Source organism: Copadichromis virginalis, linkage group LG3, assembly GCF_057382275.1.
Source record: "Copadichromis virginalis isolate Kocher_CV1m ecotype Utaka linkage group LG3, C_Virginalis_male_GT1.1, whole genome shotgun sequence".
NCBI classification, from domain to species: Eukaryota; Metazoa; Chordata; class Actinopteri; order Cichliformes; family Cichlidae; genus Copadichromis; species Copadichromis virginalis.
Window position 1 is genome coordinate 34,965,650 of NC_140620.1, and position 6,109 is coordinate 34,971,758.

Consider the following 6,109-nt stretch of genomic DNA (forward strand, 5'->3'; position numbering starts at 1 on the left):
CGCATATAGTGGTTGCAGGAGGTGAGCTGGTTAACTTCTTTGTGCTCACGCTGTTGCTCCACAGGGTTGTGAAAGAAGCTGAGTAATAATGGGCAAGATAATGATATTTAAAAACTGAAGAGCACAATGAAATAGATAAAAGGCGGCAAAAGTAGTGCAAAACCTCTTAAAACATCTGGTGGAATATCTCACAACTGCTCACGTTAATCAGTAACACTGCCTGCTGTAAACCGAGGATTCCCAGAGAGCATGAGCAAAGTAGCTGAACATTTAAAGAAAAAAATAAAGCCGCAAAGAGTCTGGGTTAAAATTTATCTCTGAAACACGCACTGGATCTGGGTGAATGTATGTGACCTTTTACCCCTCGAGGGCACGCCGTCTCAAACGCAAACAAAACCAGCATCGCTGTGTTTATAAGGGCGAGTTAAAACTCCATCATGCAAGGAAAGAAAAAAAAACATATAGATAATAAAGAAGATCCAGAACCATGCTGCAGCGCTCTCTAAACTCTGAGACAGGTCGAAAAACTCGAAATCAGAGAAACCTCATCCCTAAAGAGGAGATGGACTGTCGCCCACAAACACAGTATGTTACACGCTTTGTTCCAGCCTTGCGTTTGGATAAGTTCAGCAGTAATTCAGCTCTATACAAAGAGTCCTCTCACCCTTTGAAATATCCGGCTTGTTGGGAAAAAGTTGACAAAAGTTTCCAAAATTGTACATCATGAAAAAAAAATAGAAAACATTAAACAACTGTATGAACAGAATCAATGTTTTAGAACATTTGACCGGTTTTATACTTCAATTTCTTCAATTTTATATATCCGCAGGTTAATTTGGAGCATACTTTGATCTTGCTCTCTCTGCTTCTTAGCGCCTAATTATTCATGTTCAAAGGTTGAAGGTGAAAAGTGAGAAAGCTAAACGTTAACCGACTTTTAACCTACAAGTAGTAACTGGCAAATCTTGTATAAATACGTCTCTGCCAGCGTAGTGAACAATTAGTGCAGAGGGCACGCAAAAGGCAAAGTTCAAAAAGCTGGAAAGTAGGACATGAGGAAAGTGTCTAAAGAGTTTGACTGTGAGACACGAGGAGAGGAATGGTGGCGTGAGGCTGTAAAGGAACAAAGAGAAACAGGACAGAGTGAGACGAAAAAATCATTAAAGCTCGTTCTAAAATCAATGACTCAGTGGAACAGGGAGAGAATCGGGACAGTCTTTGATCCTGTTTCTGTGAAAAACCAAACTAGTATCTGTTCTAGGAAAGGCTTTGGGGAGCACACCGGGTCTCGTTTCAGGAAGAGAATCAGGAACATGTCACATTTTTTATGATCTATGTCTGCCTTGCAGCACTGATCAGGCAGTGATGATCAGGAGTTGTGTTTGTTTATCCCAGTCAGTGTCGGGGCTGCAATGCAACCCCTCTGAAAACGCTTTATTGGCCACATTTATGGTCGTGTGTGCTGCGTTTTGTGTTATTTACCATGTGATTGTGTTCTCTGTGCAGTTATATCTCCATAGAGATGCACATCAACAAGAAAGTTGCAGCATTGTATTTGTTTCTACTGTCGGGTACCACGTGTAACACATTGGGACACAACCATGCGGTAATTAACACAAGCTGGATCAATACATAAGTTGGTTTGTAGGATCTACCAAGACTCACTGCAGAGCTCTAAATTAGCTGTTACCGTGATCCAGTGCCCTAAAACATGGACATAGCTGCTGTGACTTGATTTTTGGATCTAATCTCTTCATTTTGAAGCCTCAACTTTGGTGTCTTGGCATCTGCCATTTGGTGGTTTTGGAGCCAGAAGTCACCTTATCTGGATGACACAGTCGAGTGCAGATTTATCAACTCATTGCTATCAACAGCTGATAGCAAATTGCCTCTATAAAGAGTGTACGTGTGTAACAAAAGACAGAGCTGTGAAAACTTATTTGCCCACTTTCTAATTTCTGAGGGTTTGTTTTTTTTTTTGCACATTTGTCACACCTACATTTTTCACAAATTTTTAGACAAATTTCAGACAGATTTTAATATTAGACAAAGATAAACCAAGTAAAAAGTTGTTTTTAAAGCTGCCCAGTAGGCACGCCCAGCCATTGTTAGGAGCTGTGTGACAAAGTAAGGCTGGCTAAAAGATCCTAAACAGCTAACAAACAAAGTCACTGACATCTGTCAGTCTGGAAAAGGTTATAAAGCCACTTCGAAGGTTTTGGGACTTCACAGTCATCCACAAATGGAGAACACTAAGAAGTGATCGAGCTACTAAAACTTCTCCAAGATCACGTCGACGACTTATTCGGGACGTCACAAAAGACCCCAGAACAACATGTAAAAACCTGAGTTAAGGTCAGAGTTCACGATTGACTAATAAAAAAGAGACTGGAAAGAAATGGGAGAGTCCAAGGAGGAAACCCACTGCTGACCAAGAAGAACACAAATGCTTGTCTCATAGTTACCAAATAACATCCTGATGATCTCCAAGAGTTTAGGAGAATATTTTGTTGAGTGATGAGGCAGAAGCAAACGAGTCGTAGATTCATGAAATGAGGGTGAAAGGAGGGCCTTTAACGCAGGGACAGTAATCCAGAGAGAGACAGGGGCAGGGGAGAAACCTCAGCATGCTATTAATAAAGAACCCCCAGTGGGTTTATGCAAATAGAAAAGTAGGACAAAAGAAGTAGAGTTAGGAGCCAGAAGAAATACGGACTGAAGTGAGAAAAGGTTGTAGAAGGTGGGAAGGTTGGAAAACACCTTGGTGTTAGCTGTAACTGTGATAACTAGTTTAGGTTTTAGTTTCGTTTTAAATCAGTTTGGTGGATTTGCAGTTTTTATGATTTGAAAATGTGTTTTCTTTAGTCAGAGGTGGACTTTAACGTCATCCCCGACCACTTACAGTAAACCACTCAGTTATTTAGGGCTGTCACCATATCAGATTTTCTTCACATGATTAAAATCATTTAATGATATGATTGGATGTCTGGTACAGAAGATAAAAACTGAATAAAAAATAGCGCTAAGCTGTATTTTTTGTCTGTTTTTGGCAACTGAATTAAAATAGAAGAGAGAGTTTGTATATATAACTGTAAGTGAGCAGGTATACCATCAACCAGACACTGGAACTACTGTAGCTGTCTCTGATACTAGTAAATGGTAAATGGCCTGTATTTATATAGCGCTTTACTAGTCCCTAAGGACCCCAAAGCGCTTTACATATCCAGTCATCCACCCATTCACACACACATTCACACACTGGTGATGGCAGCTACATTGTAGCCGAAGCAACCCTGGGGCGCACTGACAGAGGCGAGGCTGCCGGACACTGGCGCCACCGAGCCCTCTGACCACCACCAGTAGGCAACGGGTGAAGTGTCTTGCCCAAGGACACAACGACCGAGACTGTCCGAGCCGGGGCTCGAACCGGCAACCTTCCGATTACAAGGCGAACTCCCAACTCTTGAGCCACGATCGCCCCAACACCTCCATTAATTTTGGGTCCTGAAACTGATTGTCTCGTTTTCATGATATGTTTTCTGATGTGATGCCCATAATGACTGAGGTTCTTTTAGACAACATCAATTTGGAGGGAAAATGAGGGCAGGTGCTAATTTTCAGTTAGCTTCCAAAGCTTTGGCGAAGTTCGGCTCATATGACATTGTATTAATTGTAAAATGCAATTGTTGGATATTTGTTTGACTTGTAGTAGCAGAAAAGTTGGAATTCTGCAAATAACACATTTTTAAAGCTTATTAAATTATTCATGTCAAGCTGCGTTATCTTTGACATTTTTCACAGATTCGAGTAAAGAAATCTGAGCTGATTATGTTTTGTTTTTGTGACAAACTGCTAGAAACAAAGAGCCCAGTTAGGTGACTTTTTATGCTTGAATGTTCATAGGAGAGTACCAAGTGGCTTAACAAACAAAAAAATCTACCTTTTGTCAATGGTCAAGTACAAGGACTGGACTAAAATTAATGATAATAATGGATTGCATTTATATAGCGCTTTTCGAGACCCTCAAAGCGCTTTACAATTCCACTATTCATTCACACACTGGTGGAGGCAAGCTACAGTTGTAGCCACAGCTGCCCTGGGGCAGACTGACAGGAGCGAGGCTGCCATATCGCGCCATCGGCCCCTCTGGCCAACACCAGTAGGCGGTAGGGTAAAGTGTCTTGCCCAAGGACACAACGACAGAGAGCCCGGGGGGATCGAACCGGCGACCTTCCGGTTACAGATATGTGCTAGCCTTATATGTGTGTCCCAAAACTGCATAAAATTACTAAAAATTTTCTGATATGGCTCAAAAAAGGTTTGCCAATTTATCTACGCTTCCAAACTGAAACCCAAAGAAGAGCAGAGGTGCAGCCAAAATAACTGAAATAATATTCAGGCTAACTCTCAGAATTGCACCACATACACAGTGTTTGCCTCACATTTAGTTTGGTGACATCTGGTTTCCCTTCTGAGCACATTTATGAATGTAGTTTGTTAGTGTTGATGACTGATGACACTCAAATATAGTAACTTCTGGCTGCAAAAATCGACAGTACGGCAGCTAACATGCTAACACTGAGGCATCAAACTGAGTCCAAGACCAGTGGATGCCTTATTGTGGCTACAAAAATCTTTTGTTAATGCGTCACATCATATTTGAGAGTTGTCTTCCATATTGGGTATGATACAACCACCAGTTTCTAGGGAAAAATGTATATGGAAAAACTGGATAAAAGTGGTTAGTGGAGGTTGCTGATTGGTTGCAAATAAGAGTATAGCTTTGGTTGCTGTTAGATTACCAGTTTTTAATTTTTTTACCCACTAACTACTAGCCTGACGGTAGTAAAACTTGAAAAAGTACAATCCCAAATAGAAATGGAGAAAACTGTGCCTTAATAACATATAGCCAATGGAAGGTGGGTTTATAAAACCAGTCAGCATAAAAGTTTAACTCAAGCATTTGAACACACTGTCAATGCTGTGTTAAAACTAAAATAAAATGTGTTCTATTTTTTAAATATAGAAACTCATTTGAATGAATATTTCAGTTTAATTATAAATTAAATTATATTTTAATTTAACTCAGCCACCTCATTCAGAGTAAGTAACTATCTCTCTAGCACCTCCTGGTGGCTCCAAACTAAATTGCAGCCAAAACCTGTATGGTCCGTATGTTATATACAGTGTTGGTCAAGTTACTTGAAAAAAGTAATCAGTAACTAATTACTGATTACTCCCCCAAAAAAGTAATCCCGTTACTTTACTGATTACTTATTTTCAAAAGTAATTAATTACTTAGTTACTTAGTTACTTTTTAAAAACACGATTTACAACCTGAAGAGGTGATAAAGTGATAGATCTTTCAGCCCAATTCTACTTTTTCTACATAATCCATCATACAAAATGTAATCAAATGGAAAAGTCTCTTTTTAAAACTTGTTTTATCAGTTTTAATCTTTTAACTTTATGCATCAAGCAAAACATTTAATTATATGCAACATTCTCTGACTTGAATAAATTAGTTTAACATTTAAACCTATTTTCTACACATTCCAGCACATAAAATAAAATATTTTTTGTGTTTTCACTCACTCTTTCAAACAGATGCAAGTAAAACACAGCAGAAAATAAATAAAGTCAAAGACTCAGCGGTCCTTTTGCTCTATTTTCACCTGTAAAGCAGGAGCAGGGTAGGCGGAGGGTTACCCTGGTGCAGGTGTGCTGCGGTCAGTTGAAGAATCCGCGCGAGTGTCTCTGAGTTTCCCATCACGTCGTAGCTACTCGGTGCTTGCTCGGAAGTTTAGGGGTTTTTTTCGCTGTAAAAAGAAGTTTTCTTCCCACGCACGATGGACGCTAATGTTTTTGTCACTTTTTATGGAATCAAACTCAAAGTAAGGTCAGTACTTCCACACTTTAAACGCTGCACGCTCATACTCTCTCCCGCACTCGATATATTATCCATTGTTGATCTGCACAGAGCTGCTGTCACCAACGTCGCACTTGCTTACGTCACTGTCATGAGACATTCTCGCAAAAAAAATCACGGTTTTAGTAACGCAGTAATGCAGCGTTCCTACGGGATAGTAACGGTAATCTAATTACCGAT